The sequence below is a fragment of the Podarcis raffonei genome, chromosome 14 (assembly GCF_027172205.1).
Source record: "Podarcis raffonei isolate rPodRaf1 chromosome 14, rPodRaf1.pri, whole genome shotgun sequence".
Taxonomy (NCBI): Eukaryota; Metazoa; Chordata; class Lepidosauria; order Squamata; family Lacertidae; genus Podarcis; species Podarcis raffonei.
This window is the reverse complement of record NC_070615.1, coordinates 53488294-53502999: the sequence shown is the minus strand read 5'-3', so window position 1 is coordinate 53502999 and position 14706 is coordinate 53488294.

The window sequence follows — 14706 nt, the reverse complement described above, 5'->3', positions numbered from 1 at the left end:
TGTGGTCCACCTCCACATAAGAGAATAACATATGTACATGTGTATCTTGCAGGATGTGAAAGTTCTGCACAAAATTAGATGCTCTGTTCCTAAAGCTGACTGAATATTTTCCATGGGTTTCAATTATCAACTGTTAGGAGACACAATGCATATGAATTAAAATTAAATTGTCTTTTTGATCTGAATATATTGCTTGAATCCCTTTCCTAAAATTTTCACCAAAGTTCATTTCCTCTAGAATTTTTTCCATGAATTTCCATGACACATTATCAAATGCTTTCTCGGCATCTAGAAACATCAACGCTGCCTGTTTTTCATTTCTTACTTCCAGGTATTCTATAATATCTATAATATTTCTGATATGTCCTTCATTTGTCTGCCTGGAAGAAACCCTGCCTCACTGTCCATGGGTTTCAATTATCAACTGTTAGGAGACACAATGCATATCTGTTGTTTGCTTATTTGTTTTATTTAATCCTTTGGAATTTGCCTGACAAAGCCAGAATATAACGTGTGTACTTAAAAAGTAGAGGAGGAGGATATCTCTGACACATGGCACAACTATTTTATTAGTGGAGCACCAAAGTACTACCAGAATATTCTCTCCCTGGTTTTTAGCTGTGATCGAAATCAATGAGAACCCTAATATTGTACTGAATATGAGCTTTGGGTTCCACCTCTATGAGAGCTACTTAAATGCAAGGATGACTTATCAGAACACCCTGAAACTTCTGTCCACCACAGAAAGGATTGTCCCCAACTTCAAATGTGACAAGAAAAGAAATATGATAGCTGTTATTGGGGCAGTTAACTGTGACGTCTCCCTTCACATGACTACAATCTTAGGCATCTACAGGATCCCACAGATATAGTGAGTGTGTGGGCAGTGGAGCCTTTCTGGCTCTGGTACAATAATTCTCTTCTGGGTTCTCCATACTTTCTTTTACTTTGGTTCCCTTTTCTGAAAAAGAAGAGAGAAAAATATGTAACTGATAGAAAAGCATCTGGCTTTGCACATTTTTTTCAGTAAAACGTCCTACCTGCAAAGATACAGAGTTTTTACTGATATTCATGGTGTACCGGTACATGTTGGGCAGGAAGCTATACAGTCCTGGCTGTAGGGAAAGGGCTTGGATGACTGCCTGACCTCCTGTCACCTGTGTCCCTGCAGCTTGTCTGTAAATGGAGAGGGATAGGGAAGCGGGAGGGAGGTTAGTACAGTGCAAATGCACCAGTAGGAGTTCTCCTCCCAGTAAGCTGCATTTTGGTTCACAAATTGTTTCAGGAATTGTGAACTAGGAATAATAATAATAATAATAATAATAATAATAATAATATTAATAATAATTTTATATGCTGTCCATCTGACTGGGTGCCCTCAGCCACTCTGCTGAGCTACCAACAAAAAAAATCATCATGAGTTCCACTTCAGGTAAATCTAATATCACTTAAGAAATATTTCACTTTCTACATACTTCATGGTAAATGATAAAGCTGACCAAGATGTTGTCATTGATGGGTAACGGAGGTGTATGTTATAACACCTCTAAAACAGGGAACTTGTGCTTACATTCATTCAAATTCGTCCAATATACAAAACTCAAAAAATTATTTTTACCTTCAATAAATTCTCATGGGTTCCACTTCAGTCAGTTATGCAGGATGAATCCTAACAGTTTGCTGTAACTCTCTCACTGCTATCAATTGTGAGATTGACTTCTTCCTTAGATTGCTTATTGTGTATTGGCTCCAGTGAGGAGGACTGAGTTGCAGCTCCAAACCTTCTTCCGGACGGTGCCCAATGAGAAATATCAATATGCAGGGATTGTCAAGCTACTTCTTCATTTCCAATGGACGTGGGTCGGACTTGTTGCTTCAGATGATGAGAATGGAGAGACGTTTATGCAAATCTTGGAGCCAATGCTTTCCCAGCATGGAGTCTGCACAGCCTTCAATGAAAAACTACCATCCTTATCTCAAGGGATAGATAATCTCATCTCACTTGATCTCATTCAGACTAAGTTCTCTTTCCTGATGGACTCAGACGTCAATATATTAGTGCTATGTGCAGAACCTCAAACTACTGCAGCTGTGAAGTGGTTGACATATTTTTATTCATTAGATGAAGAAATTGCAGAGAATTCTAAAGGCACAGTGTGGATTTTGACAGCCCAATGGGCCTTCTCATCAGAAACAATGCAAAGGTATTACGATATTCAAGTTTTTGATGGTGCCCTCTCTTTTGCAATCCACACAGAAAAAGTCCAGGGATTTAAAGAATTCCTTCAGACACTAAATCCCAACTCACCAAATGGAGATGGGTTCCTCCAGGCTTTTTGGGAAAAGGCATTCAACTGCTTATTTTCTGTTTCCAATGACCCCACTGAAAGCAGAGAAACATGCACTGGGAAAGAGAGTCTGGAGAGCCTTCCTGGGCATATTTTTGAAATGACCATGACTGGTCAAAGTTACAGTACCTATAATGCGGTTTATGCCATTGCATATACTTTGCACAAGGTTCTCTCATCCAGACCAAAACACAGAATTACATCAGGCAGAGGTGGACTTGATCCTCCCAAACTGCAACCTTGGCAGGTAAGATTTCATATTCAGGATAAATCTTTGCTTGTTGTTGTTGTTGTTTAGTCGTTTAGTCGTGTCCGAATCTTCGTGACCCCATGGACCAGAGCACGCCAGGCACTTCTATCTTCCACTGCCTCCCGCAGTTTGGTCAAATTGATGTTTGCTTAGGCTAATCTAATGGAAGAAAAACACATGGAAGAAAAACGCCTCTTACAGCTTTTACCTCTCCCAGACATAACAAATGTTCTTTTCAGTGCTTCCCTGTTTTCCCTTGCCTTCAAGTTGGAGCCAGAATAAACATATTCCCTGTACTTCCCCTTCAAGTTGCAGAGGTGGAAGTATCTCCTCCTGCTCTTCCTCACACAGAAATGCCACCTCTTTGTAGAACTCAACAATGTTGTGGAAGGAGCTGCATGTTCTGCTGTCCTATGTGTTTGTGATGCTGATATGTCAGGAGTGGTGAAGAAAGAGGCATGCTAAACTGGGAGTCATGATGTGTTAATATCAGAAAGATGGGAAGTTTTTATCCAGGAAGAACGTCTCCAGTACTTTCCTCAGACAGCATCTCACCCTTTGACATTGCACAAACCACTGATGTTTGTCTCTCAGCACTCCATAATAATATTAAAACTCCAACATTAAAAACTTCCCTGCAATATGAGTACTTAAAAAACCCCTGAATAGATGCCAAACATCATAATGCATTCTATATAAAAGTGGTTCTGAAACTAGACTGGTTTCATTATCCATATGATAATGTGCAAAGTCAGGCAAGAGAAGGAGAACTATCAAGAATGCATTTGAAAATATTTAGGTTTGTTTCTACCCCTGACTGCCAAAACATTCTGTTCACCAACAACAACTATCTTCTAGAGCCTGCAGTTGTTTCTGCACAAAAGAGGAACATATATGGCTATTTTCAAGTGTAATTGTCTGGTCAATTTTGTAACATGCTGCTAGAATGTTATTTACAGGGGTCCCACAAGTTACGTTCACTTTACATATGGGATTGCAACCGCATGTTGGTCGGGGAAAAGTAAATAAAGAATAGACAGCAGGGAAAGCTCACCATTGCTGTTGTTTAGTCGTTTAGTCGTGTCCGACTCTTCGTGTCCATGGACCAGAGCACACCAGGCACTCCTGTCTTCTACTGCCTCATGCAGTTTGGTCAAACTCATGCTGGTACCTTCAAGAACACTATCCAACCATCTCATCCTCTGTCGTCCCCTTCTCCTTGTGCCCTCCATCTTTCCCAACATCAGGGTCTTTTCCAGGGAGTCTTCTCTTCTCATGAGGCGGCCAGAGTATTGGAGCCTCAGCTTCAGGATCTGTCCTTCCAGTGAGCACTCAGGGTTGATTTCCTTAAGAATGGATCGGTTTGATCTTCTTGCAGTCCATGGGACTCTCAAGAGTCTCCTCCAGCACCATAATTCAAAAGCATCAATTCGTCGGCGATCAGCCTTCTTTATGGTCCAGCTCTCACTTCCATACATCACTACTGGGAAAACCATAGCTTTTACTATATGGACCTTTATTGGCAAGGTGATGTCTCTGTTTTTTAAGATGCTGTCTAGGTTTGTCATTGCTTTTCTCCCAAGAAGCAGGCGTCTTTTAATTTTGTCGTTGATGTCACCATCTACAGTGATCATGGAGCCCAAGAAAGTAAAATCTCTCACTGCCTCCATTTCTTCCCCTTCTATCTGCCAGGAGGAGATGGGACCAGTGGCAGTGATCTTCGGTTTTTTGATGTTGAGCTTCAGACCATATTTTGTGCTCTCCTCTTTCACCCTCATTAAAAGGTTCTTTAATTCCTCCTCACTTTCTGCCATCAAGGTTGTGTCATCTGCATATCTGAGGTTGTTGATATTTCTTCCGGCGATCTTAATTCCGGCTTGGGATTCATCCAGCCCAGCCTTTTGCATGATGAATTCTGCATATAAGTTAAATAAGCAGGGAGACAATATACAGCCTTGTCGTCCTCCTTTCCCAATTTTGAACCAATCAGTTGTTCCATATCCAGTTCTAACTGTAGCTTCTTGTCCCACATAGAGATTTCTCAGGAAACCTGCTCTCTATTTCTTTCCCCCCTTCCCCCTGCCCTCCCAGAAGGTCTTCCTTTCATACCAGACTCTCAGCAGGTCCAGGGAGGGTCCTGGGTGTGCAGCCCTCCCCCTTGCTTGCTGGGCTCTGGGAAGGAGGCATGAGGGCGCTTCCCTCCCAAGGCCAGGTGAGCAGGGCAGTGCATTCCATGCCAGCCTCAGGGAAGGAGACACAAGGCCACTGGGTGCATCTGACAGACCAGCAAAGAAGGTGCCCCCTTGTTTATCAGGTTGTGGGGAGGTCATGACACGGCTCTGAGAGCATCCCAGGGTCCTTTATATCTGCTCCAAAGGTGGACCACACATTGTGTGACATACATTGATTGATACTTTTTCCTTTGTAAAACCAATAAAACCAATAAACTACTTTATCCTTTCTAAAACCAATAAAGCTCTCCCTTCTTTACTTTTTGAACCAATAACTTTGCACGATTTTACCTTTGCACATGGAACCCCAGAACTGAACCCTCAAATGCTTAAATATCAGGCTAAGTGGACTTTATAGAAATCCATATGTGCTCCAAAGGTGGACCACACCATTTTTGACTCCTTGCCATTGTGTGACATATATTGATTGACACTTTTTCCTTTATAAAACCAATAATGCTTCTCCCTTCTTTACTTTTTGAACTTTGCCTTGTTTTCTTCTGTCTAGCTTTCCTCTTTCCTGAGGAGCATCTCCTTCAACAACAGTGCTGGGGACTTTGTATCTTTTGATGAGAATGGGGAATTGGCAGCTGGATTTGACGTTATTAACTGGGTTACTTTCCCCAACCAAACCTTCTCACGAGTGAAAGTAGGAAGGACAGAACCACAGGAATCACACTATGTTGACTTCAGCATGGATGAAGAAGACATCACATGGCACAAAGCATTCAATCAGGTGGGAGTGGACTCTTGGTTCTTTTCTTAAGGGAGAAGGTTTTTTTTTAACATTATGAATACAAATTCAAGAATAAGGTCTGATATTAATAACATTCCTAAGTCCCGTTAATGAAGGGGTTTATACAATAGAGGAAGCCCTCCTGTCAGGTTTAGCTAGGTCACATTAATGTCAGAGTAAAGGTAAAGAGAAGTTGAAGGACCCCTGGATGGTGAAGTCCAGACAAAGGCAACTCCTCTTGCTTTTCAGGCAGAGAGAGCTGGCATTTGTCCTCAGACATCTTTCTATGTCACGTGGCCAGCATGACTAAACTGCTTCTGGTGAAATGGAGCACTGTGACATCAGAGCGCACAGAAACACCATTTACCTTCCCACCACAGTGGTACCTATAGACTTGCACTGATGTGCTTTTGAACTGCTAGGTTGGCAGGAGCTGGGACAGAGCAATGGGAGCTCAACCCAATAGGGGGATTCAAACCACCTACCTTCCGATCAACAAGCCCAAGAGACTCAGGGGTTTTGACCACAGCATCACCCACATCCCTAATGCATAGCTGTCAACTGTCCCTTATTTGGCAGGAAACTCCCTTATCCCAGTGCCGTTTCCCACTGCCCTCCCTGATTGATGATGTCCCTTAAATTTCCCGGGTTTCAAAGGAAGCAGGTCCTCTCCCTCCCTCCCTGCCGGCCAGGAAGGAGGGAGGCCCCAACTGTGTTGCTTGGCTGCATTGCTCACCCAATAAGGAGTCTAAGAATGACTGTGGGGTGAAGCTTGTATGCCTTGTGCCCGGCTGTGTTGCCTAGGGACTCGCCTTTGCTCAACGCTTCCCAACGGAGAGGTGACGGTGGTTTTCCTTGCTGCATCCCCTATGCCGGGTTGCTGCACTGTGGGAACCACCGCTTGAGGCTTCGTTTGGCTGCTGGCTGGGCTTTCTGTCTTTGGCTCGGAGGGGCTCAGAAGCTGAACATACCTGTGCTCAGAATCGGATGGATACATCATCGACAGCCCACTCACCCTTGCCGGGGAAAAGGTCTGTCTGGAGCGTGGGCACATGTGGGGGGAAAGGAAAGGCGATCTTGTGGGAGGGGGGATTTGGATTTGTTTTGGAGGCTCCTTCGGTTGACTGTTATGGGGAAAAGGAAAAGAGCGGGTGGCGATCTCGTGGTGAGGGGGGAGGCTGTGTGTGTGTGGTTAGTTAATGCAAGCTGAGGGGGTTTTTTAACGCTGGGGAGGGGAGGCAGTGGAAGACAGGAGTGCCTGGGACAGGTGAGGCTGCTGATCCCTTATTTTGGCTGCTGATCCCTTATTTCTGAGGCTGCTGGTTCCTTATTTTCAAATCTGTAAGTTGACAGCTATGCCCTAATGTAGGAGTAAATCCTATGGAACCAAGCAAGATTTATTTCTCAGAAGACAAGGAGGGGGTAAATTACCCATTTGTGTTGAAGGAAGAGTATTTGTCTTGTAGTGTCTCTCTGAGCTTAATGTATATGCTTCCCATTTTGCCTTCTCTGCCAACTCCCTGTAATTCAGAATCTGTTGTCTTTTCAGTTTCCTTTCTGCTTCACCCCCAAAATTTATATTACAATTTATTCACGTACACACCACTTTTCTGGAATAAGATGAATTTGCCAAATGATCTCATCTCTTTGGTTCAAACTGTGTTCTTTACCATGCAAAAGGGAGCTTCCTTTTCTCCTCTTTTTCTGGCTAGGTGCTGCCCCTTGGTTTGTGCAATGATCGGTGCCAGCCAGGCTACAGCAGGAAAAAGAAGGAGGGGCTGCCATTTTGTTGCTATGACTGTGCTTCATGTCCAGGTGGGATGATTTCAAATCAAATGGGTAGGAGACATCATCTATTATTTTAAACAATGCTTCCTAGTCTATTTAAACAGTTTCCCCTTATTAGCAGTTCAGTGCTCCTAAACAGGACAGCAGTTGCACTCAGATCTGGAAGAAAGAAGACAGACACACACAGAGAGTGGGGCAAACTAAAGCCACAACTTTAACCTTTACAAAGTAGACCTGTGGAAATAGGTGTGGATCATGTCCAGTGTACTCTGCCTGCTTCCCTCCTGCCACAGCTTGCGGAGTCAGGGGAGACTTGCCTAATCCTCCATCCCCATAGTTTTAATCAAATTCTGTTGCTCCAAGATATCATAGCGGGCTTCTTACTTTTCAGAAGAGACTACAGTTTGCTCTTTTAATGGCACCATATTAACAGTCATCAATACGTTGCATCTGAGATTCCTGGTGATTTGATTGATAGCACCTACATGGTTTATGAAGAAATAATACCCGTTGCATTTTTGTGGTTTCCACTTATCTCTGATACTTGTTTCCAACTAACTAACATCTCAGAATTGTGTTTTGGGGACAGAAGTAGTATTTCTTTCAAAGGAAATTTGAAAGGCCATTGGAGATGGAAGAATCCATTTCATTACAAAGAATGAAATATGCCAGAAGAAAAAGGTTGCCTTGTTTGTGGGAACTCATACATCATTAATCTGATTTTTGTAGATGCGGATTATTGTTTCAAATGCCAAGAAGGTCAATTTCCAAACCACAACAGAGATCATTGCATTCCCAAGAGCCAACATTTTCTTTCCTACACAGAGCCTTTGGGAATCACATTAGCTGCCTTAGCTCTGCTCTTCGCTCTGGTCACAGCCTTGGTCCTTGGCATCTTCTCTAAGAACAGGGACACTCCCATTGTCAAAGCCAACAACCGGGACCTCACCTACACTCTGCTCCTTGCCCTCTTGCTCTGCTTCCTCTGCTCCTTGCTCTTCATTGGCCAGCCTCACCCAGTGAGCTGCTCTTTACGACAAACGGCCTTTGGCATCATCTTCTCCATTGCGGTGTCTTGTGTCTTGGCCAAAACCATCACGGTGGTTCTGGCCTTCATGGCCACCAAACCAGGATCCAGGATGAGGAAATGGGTGGGGAAATCTCTGGCCAACTCTGTTCTTCTGGGTTGCTGCTCACTTCAAGCCAGTATTTGTGCTGTTTGGCACTGTATGGCTCCTCCCTTCCCAGATGTGGACATGAACTCTCTGGCGGAGGAAATCATTGTGGAATGCAATGAAGGCTCTGCCCCCATGTTTTATTGTGTCCTGGGGTACCTGGGATTCCTGGCCATGGTCAGCTTCACCATGGCTTTCCTGGCCAGGAAGTTGCCAGACAGTTTCAACGAAGCCAAGTTCATCACTTTCAGCATGTTGGTGTTCTGCAGCGTTTGGCTGTCCTTTGTTCCCTCTTATCTGAGCACCAAAGGAAAGCAGATGGTGGCTGTGGAGATCTTCTGCATCTTGGCCTCCAGTGCAGGCTTGCTCGCTTGCATCTTCTTCCCCAAATTGTACATAATCATTCTGAGGCCGGACTTGAACAGCAAAGACCACTTGATTCTGAGGAGCAAATAGGAGTCAACTTGCGTTGATGCCTTTAATTGTTGCATTATTAGAACATGCAGATGTTTATTGGAATAAATCTGGCCAAGGAAATCCCTTGTGTGTCCCAATTCTAATTTTTATCATACTCAGTGTTTTCACCCCTCTCTTGTCATTGTCTATTTATTTACAGCATTTTTCACAATCGGTGTCAAAGTGGTTTGGACAGAAATCTAAGTCTAAACACAGTAATACATAAGAACATTGGGAGAATTTGCTGCATCCAGCCCATGATGCATCTAGTCTAGCATCCTGTTCTCAGAGGGGCCAACCAGACTATCAATAATATAATTATTTATTCAATTTGTATACCACCCTCCATTTATTATTATAATTTCTTCTCCTCCTCCTCCTCCTCCTCCTCCTCCTCCTCCTCCTCCTCCTCCTCCTTCTTCTTCTTCTTCCCCATCTGATTGGGTTCCACCAGCCACTCTTGGTGCTTCCAAAATATATAAAAACATAATACAGTGGTACCTCGGGTTACATAGGCTTCAGGTTACATATGCTTCAGGTTACAGACTCCGCTAACCCAGAAATAGTGCTTCAGGTTAAGAACATTGCTTCAGGAAGAGAACAGAAATCATGCTCCGGCAGCACGACAGCAGCAGGAGGCCCCATTAGCTAAAGTGGTGTTTCAGGTTAAGAACAGTTTCAGGTTAAGTACGGACCTCCGGAACGAATTAAGAACTTAACCAGAGGTACCACTGTAATCAATACTTTATTGCGGTCCAAAGACCCATAAAACATAAACCATAAAACAATTTCAAAACTAGATAAAGTTAAAACAACTAGACAGACAGATGGTAGAACCAAGGCAGTCATTTTGTTTCACATAGGGCATAATGATCTTTGTTTCTTACAATCTCCGATAGAACCTTTGCCACGGCCAGTGTAATATCATTTGACCTGTCTTCCAAAAGATATTTAATATGGGAGGCTTCAGATTTTCCCTGCAAATTTGCCAGTAAAGGTTTGATCAGTTGGCCCCTTGCTTGCTCATGTTGCCCACAATGCAGTAGGATATGCTTCATACAATTGATGTCCTGGGAAGGTAAACAAAGCCTATTCTGGTAGGGGATGCCTCTCACTCTGCCATTTAGAACTTCCAAGGAAAATACATTTAGTCTGGCTTTGGTAAATAAACGCAGATAGGTAGGTACAGACAAATTCCTAAGGTATGAGGATATCTGAAAGTCGTACCTGTATTGGGTTCCAGCTGCAACTGGGCTACAAATTACACAAGATCGGGATTGCAGGTCACTATGTGAGATGTCTCAAAGCCTTTGCCTCAGGGATTCAAGGGGAGTGTCGTAGCCCAGATGATATAAGAGGTATGATGGCACCCGTCCAACTTAGGAAATGAGTCATTGTACCAGATGTTTGAAGCATAGAGATGTTGGGAAACAGATTTTGCATTAAAAACCCTTATGGTTGATGGCCTCCCCTTGTTAAAAAAAAAAATCTGAGTATAGCTGTCAACAGTCTGAGAGCAATTTCTTTGTTAAGAGGGAAACATAAAAGGGAGAAAAGTAATGTACAGTAAGTCTGCCTAAGATCTTTGGCTATCATTATTGTTCTCGGAAGTTAAACACATTATCAGAAAAGCTTCTAAGAATAAGCTTCACATGGAGGTAGCAACTCCTTCCAGCTTATTTATAGCAGAAGAGACTCTTGCCAAAGGAGCTGCGCTGAGAGGGCCTTGCAGAAGAGGCTGTCAGGAAACAAATCCTCCATTATCTGAAAAGAAAGGAGAAGGGAGCATGTGAGCTGGGAGTATTGAGGTTGAGCAGCTTCTGGGCAGGATGAGGCCCACCCTACTCCATTGCTATGACAAAGCCGCTGTCCCCTATTTTGGCTTCCCTTGAATTTGTCTCTGAGCCCATGAAGTGAAATGGGTTCAGCTCACAAGAGGCCCCTGCAACCGTTAATCCTCATGGCCTTGAAGAAAAGGATGGTGCCAGAGATGATGCCAAGGATATCAAAGGCCAAGCCAGGGCACCCAGCACATTCTCCATCATCTCTGGGATGGGAGAGGGCGCCTTGGAAACTGGGATGGAGAGAGAGAGAGGACAGGGCTAAGGAGGGACTCTGTTTCTCTGTGTGTGTTCAGCAGAAGAAAGAACCCAAGAGTCCTGACACACTCACCCTACACCCTTTAATATACACTTTTAAGTTAAATTGAGGGACAATACCTTGAAGGGAGCTGAGCACCTTATTTTGTCCTATGGCTAGAAAGAGCAGAATGAATTATGCAAAAGTGCAAGTATACTTCAATTGAATAAATTGCTCTGATAATCAGAACTTGCTTCTTATGAGCTAAAAATCTGGGTTTGTGAGTTCAAGTCCCAGAGACCCTTCAGGGCTCCGGTCCTTGGCGGGGCGAGGAGGGGGGTTGCCCAGAGGCAGCAAAGGGCTCTTCCTCCTCTTCCTGGACCGAGGCGGGTGAGGGGCGATTCAAGCCCGAGTGTCCCTTGCCCCTTCCTCCTGGATGCTCGTCCTCCAAGGGGCTGTGGGGGGCGGGGACGGCCAGGGGGTGGTTTGGCGGAGCAGAATAGTCCCTGCCACCTCGGCCAATGAACAAGCGCCCTGGCAATGACCAGCCTGTCTCCAGGTAAACCATCCCCAGGCAGGAGCCTCAGCCGGAGACGGAGCGAAAAGAGCAGCTGGAAAAGGGGAACTTTTTTGCGGGGGGGTGCATCTTCCCAAGAGGGGAGGGGTCTGTTGCAGGGAATGGGCTGCGGGGGCTCCTCTCTGTCTCTCCCCCCCCCCCGGGTGTTTGTGCCTCCTCAGACACCAGCACCAGGGATGTTTCTTGCAAAGGGGAGCTGGGGGCTGGAGGGGGCTTTTATTTGGTGGGTGGGGGTCTCCTTATTAGGGGGCTGCCAGGCCTCCTTAGGATGCAGGTTGGTGGGCGAAGGGGGGGAGCCCCGACCTCAGCAGATAGTTATTCCCCCTTGAAATCGAAGAAAGGGGGGCTCTGATTTCCCCTGTAAAACCTGGCCCTTCTGAGCCTGCGATGACACACACGAAACTTCCTTCCTCTGCCTTCTGTCTTGCTGCATCAATTGACCTCCTCCCAGTTTGGATCCCACTTGTCTGCTGGCCAAGCCATTGCCCCAGTTTCTTGCTTGCAGGGAGGTAATTTTCTTCTCCTTCACATTGGAGAGAGGGCAGTAAAAAGATGCTGCTGCAGCTACAGTGAAACAGTCCTTTCTTCCTTTCTCTCATGTCGACATGGGAGCGGTTGTGGAATATAGATCTGAAGTCTACGGGAAGTTATGGTTTGAGGGAAAACTATATGAAAATGATGTATAGATGTTATTTGATGACATTCATGTTGATAATACTGCATAAGCAAATGGGGCAAATAATTTAAAGAGATGAACCCATAATCACGATGCATCTGAACCTGGAATTTCCCTAGGCTGTGATTTACCTTTAACTCTAGGCCTTCACATTTTGTGGGGAAATGAAGGCTTGCTGGATTATGCCCAATATCAGGGATGTGTTCCATCATTCTGCCCGGACACTGAGGTCCAGCTCCAAGGGCCTTCTGGCGGTTCCCTCGCTGCGAAAAGCCAAGTTACAGGGAACCAGGCAGAGGGCCTTCTCGGTAGTGGTGCCCACCCTGTGGATTGTCCTCCCACCAGATGTCAAAGAGAAAAATAACTACCAAACTTTTAGAAGACATCTAAAGGCAGCCCTGTTTAGGGAAGCTTTTAATGTTTGATAGGTTATTGTATTTTAGTGTTTTGTTGGGGGCCGCCCAGGGTGGCTGGGGGGGGGCCAGCCAGATGGACGGGGTATAAATAATAAATTATTATTACTATTTCCTCTAGTTCTGGGCAGGTGAAGTTTGGACCTTCTGAGCTAAGTGCCTCCTCCTGCTAATTACTCTTCAAAAGAAATAATAAGATTCATAGGATTCCAAGTTGGGAGGAAGACTCCTCACAGGTTCATCATGCATGATGCAACTTCCAAAGGAAGGAACACCCTGGGGAACAGATAATCCTCCCCATCATTAGCAGAATTGCTAGTTTCCATCCTGAAAAACACAAAGTGCTTCCAGAGCTCTTCAGCTACATCAACAATCACCATCTCAAGTTATAAAGATCTCACATTATTTAGAACTAGATTTGGGTCTAGGCAGGACTCTGTATCATTCCTGTTATGATCATTTCCCCTCTGTTTCTTTGAGCATTTGTCTTTGGCCACTGGAAAATTGGACCTCATTCTGTGGCTCTTAATTAACACACATATCCAAGCAAACTGCTTCATCCTAACTGACCCCACTTTCTTTTAGACAAACTGATTTGCAAGGTTGCACCATTTCCCCCTCTTTATACACCAGTGCTGTGATAACTGTTGCTCTGTATGAGGATTTTTAAAACAAAAAGAATTATTTTAGATGTTGTTGAGGTCAATCCTGATGAAAGTGGTATGTGATGCTGCAGAGGCAAAGATGGGAGGCTGCATTTCATGGCTCTGTTCTTCCAACAGAATCATGCTGGTTGCAATGCTTCTGCTTGTCTTGCTGTGTCATGTTGTGGGCCAGAAACATTCCATTAACTGTAGCATACAAGATGATCCCCTCCCGATCCCTCATGAATTTTACCATCCTGGAGACCTGGTCATTGGAGAGATTGTTTCTCAGGTCTTCTTCCTCCATAATCTCCTCTCTTTCCTGAAACAGCCGACACAGATTGTGATTAATGAGCCAATGTAAGACACCATCTCTCCCTCTCACTCATGCTGCTTATTTAATAAGTTCCAAGTATAGTTGCTGAGAACTTATATTTAAGGAACAATTGGGTTTGTTCATTTCTGGAGTGAGAAAAGTGGCACCTACAGCATATTGGTGGCAGAAAGCATTCATAGTTTTCTCTCAAAAGTGTTCTTGAAATGTATGGAAGTTGTGCACTGTATTGGAATTAGGTTGGTGTTTGTGCTGGGAAACTGAGGCACTCTGCTCAAGAGAAATGAGCAAAACCAGAAATAATAGAGGGAACAAAGGGGCAGTGGAAATCCCCCCCAAATGCATAATGAAGGCGGCTTATCAAAGGTTATGGTTAGCTCCTACATAAAGGTGAGTCAAGCTGGGAGCAAACAGGTCATCAAGCTGTATATGTGACAGTATAAAACCATATGTGTAACCTGCAGCCCCCGTAGTCTCTTGTCTGCGCCATGAGATGGATGAGCCACCATTCTTGCATAAGAATAAAGCCTTTTTGCTTTGCTACCCATTGCCTGGTGATAGTCTCTGCCACACAACAAATCTCAATGTGGCCGAGTCTCACAAGAGCACTTCCACCAGCCTTGCACAGAATATCTACATGGAGGATTTTGCTCCAGCAAGCTCCTTCAATGAAGACAGGAGTGAGGAAGCATAACTAAATCTGGGTGATATTAAAGCTAGTTATTCCCTCCTGCTGTCAAATATTTTATTGCTTTAAGTACACTGGAGATGAACCAGCAATCAAATATGATGAGAGAATGTGTTGGCTAGATGCATTTGGAAATATAGTCTGGACCCCTCTGTATAGAATGAAGTAACGAGATTGTCAGCGGAGAGTTGGCAAAAGGGTCTGATTCTATATTACTTCTCTCCTTATAGTTTCCTTTTAAAATACTAGGAAACACATCATCCCTGAAACACAGTCCTAAACTGGAACCGAGGAAGGAAATAATGATCAAA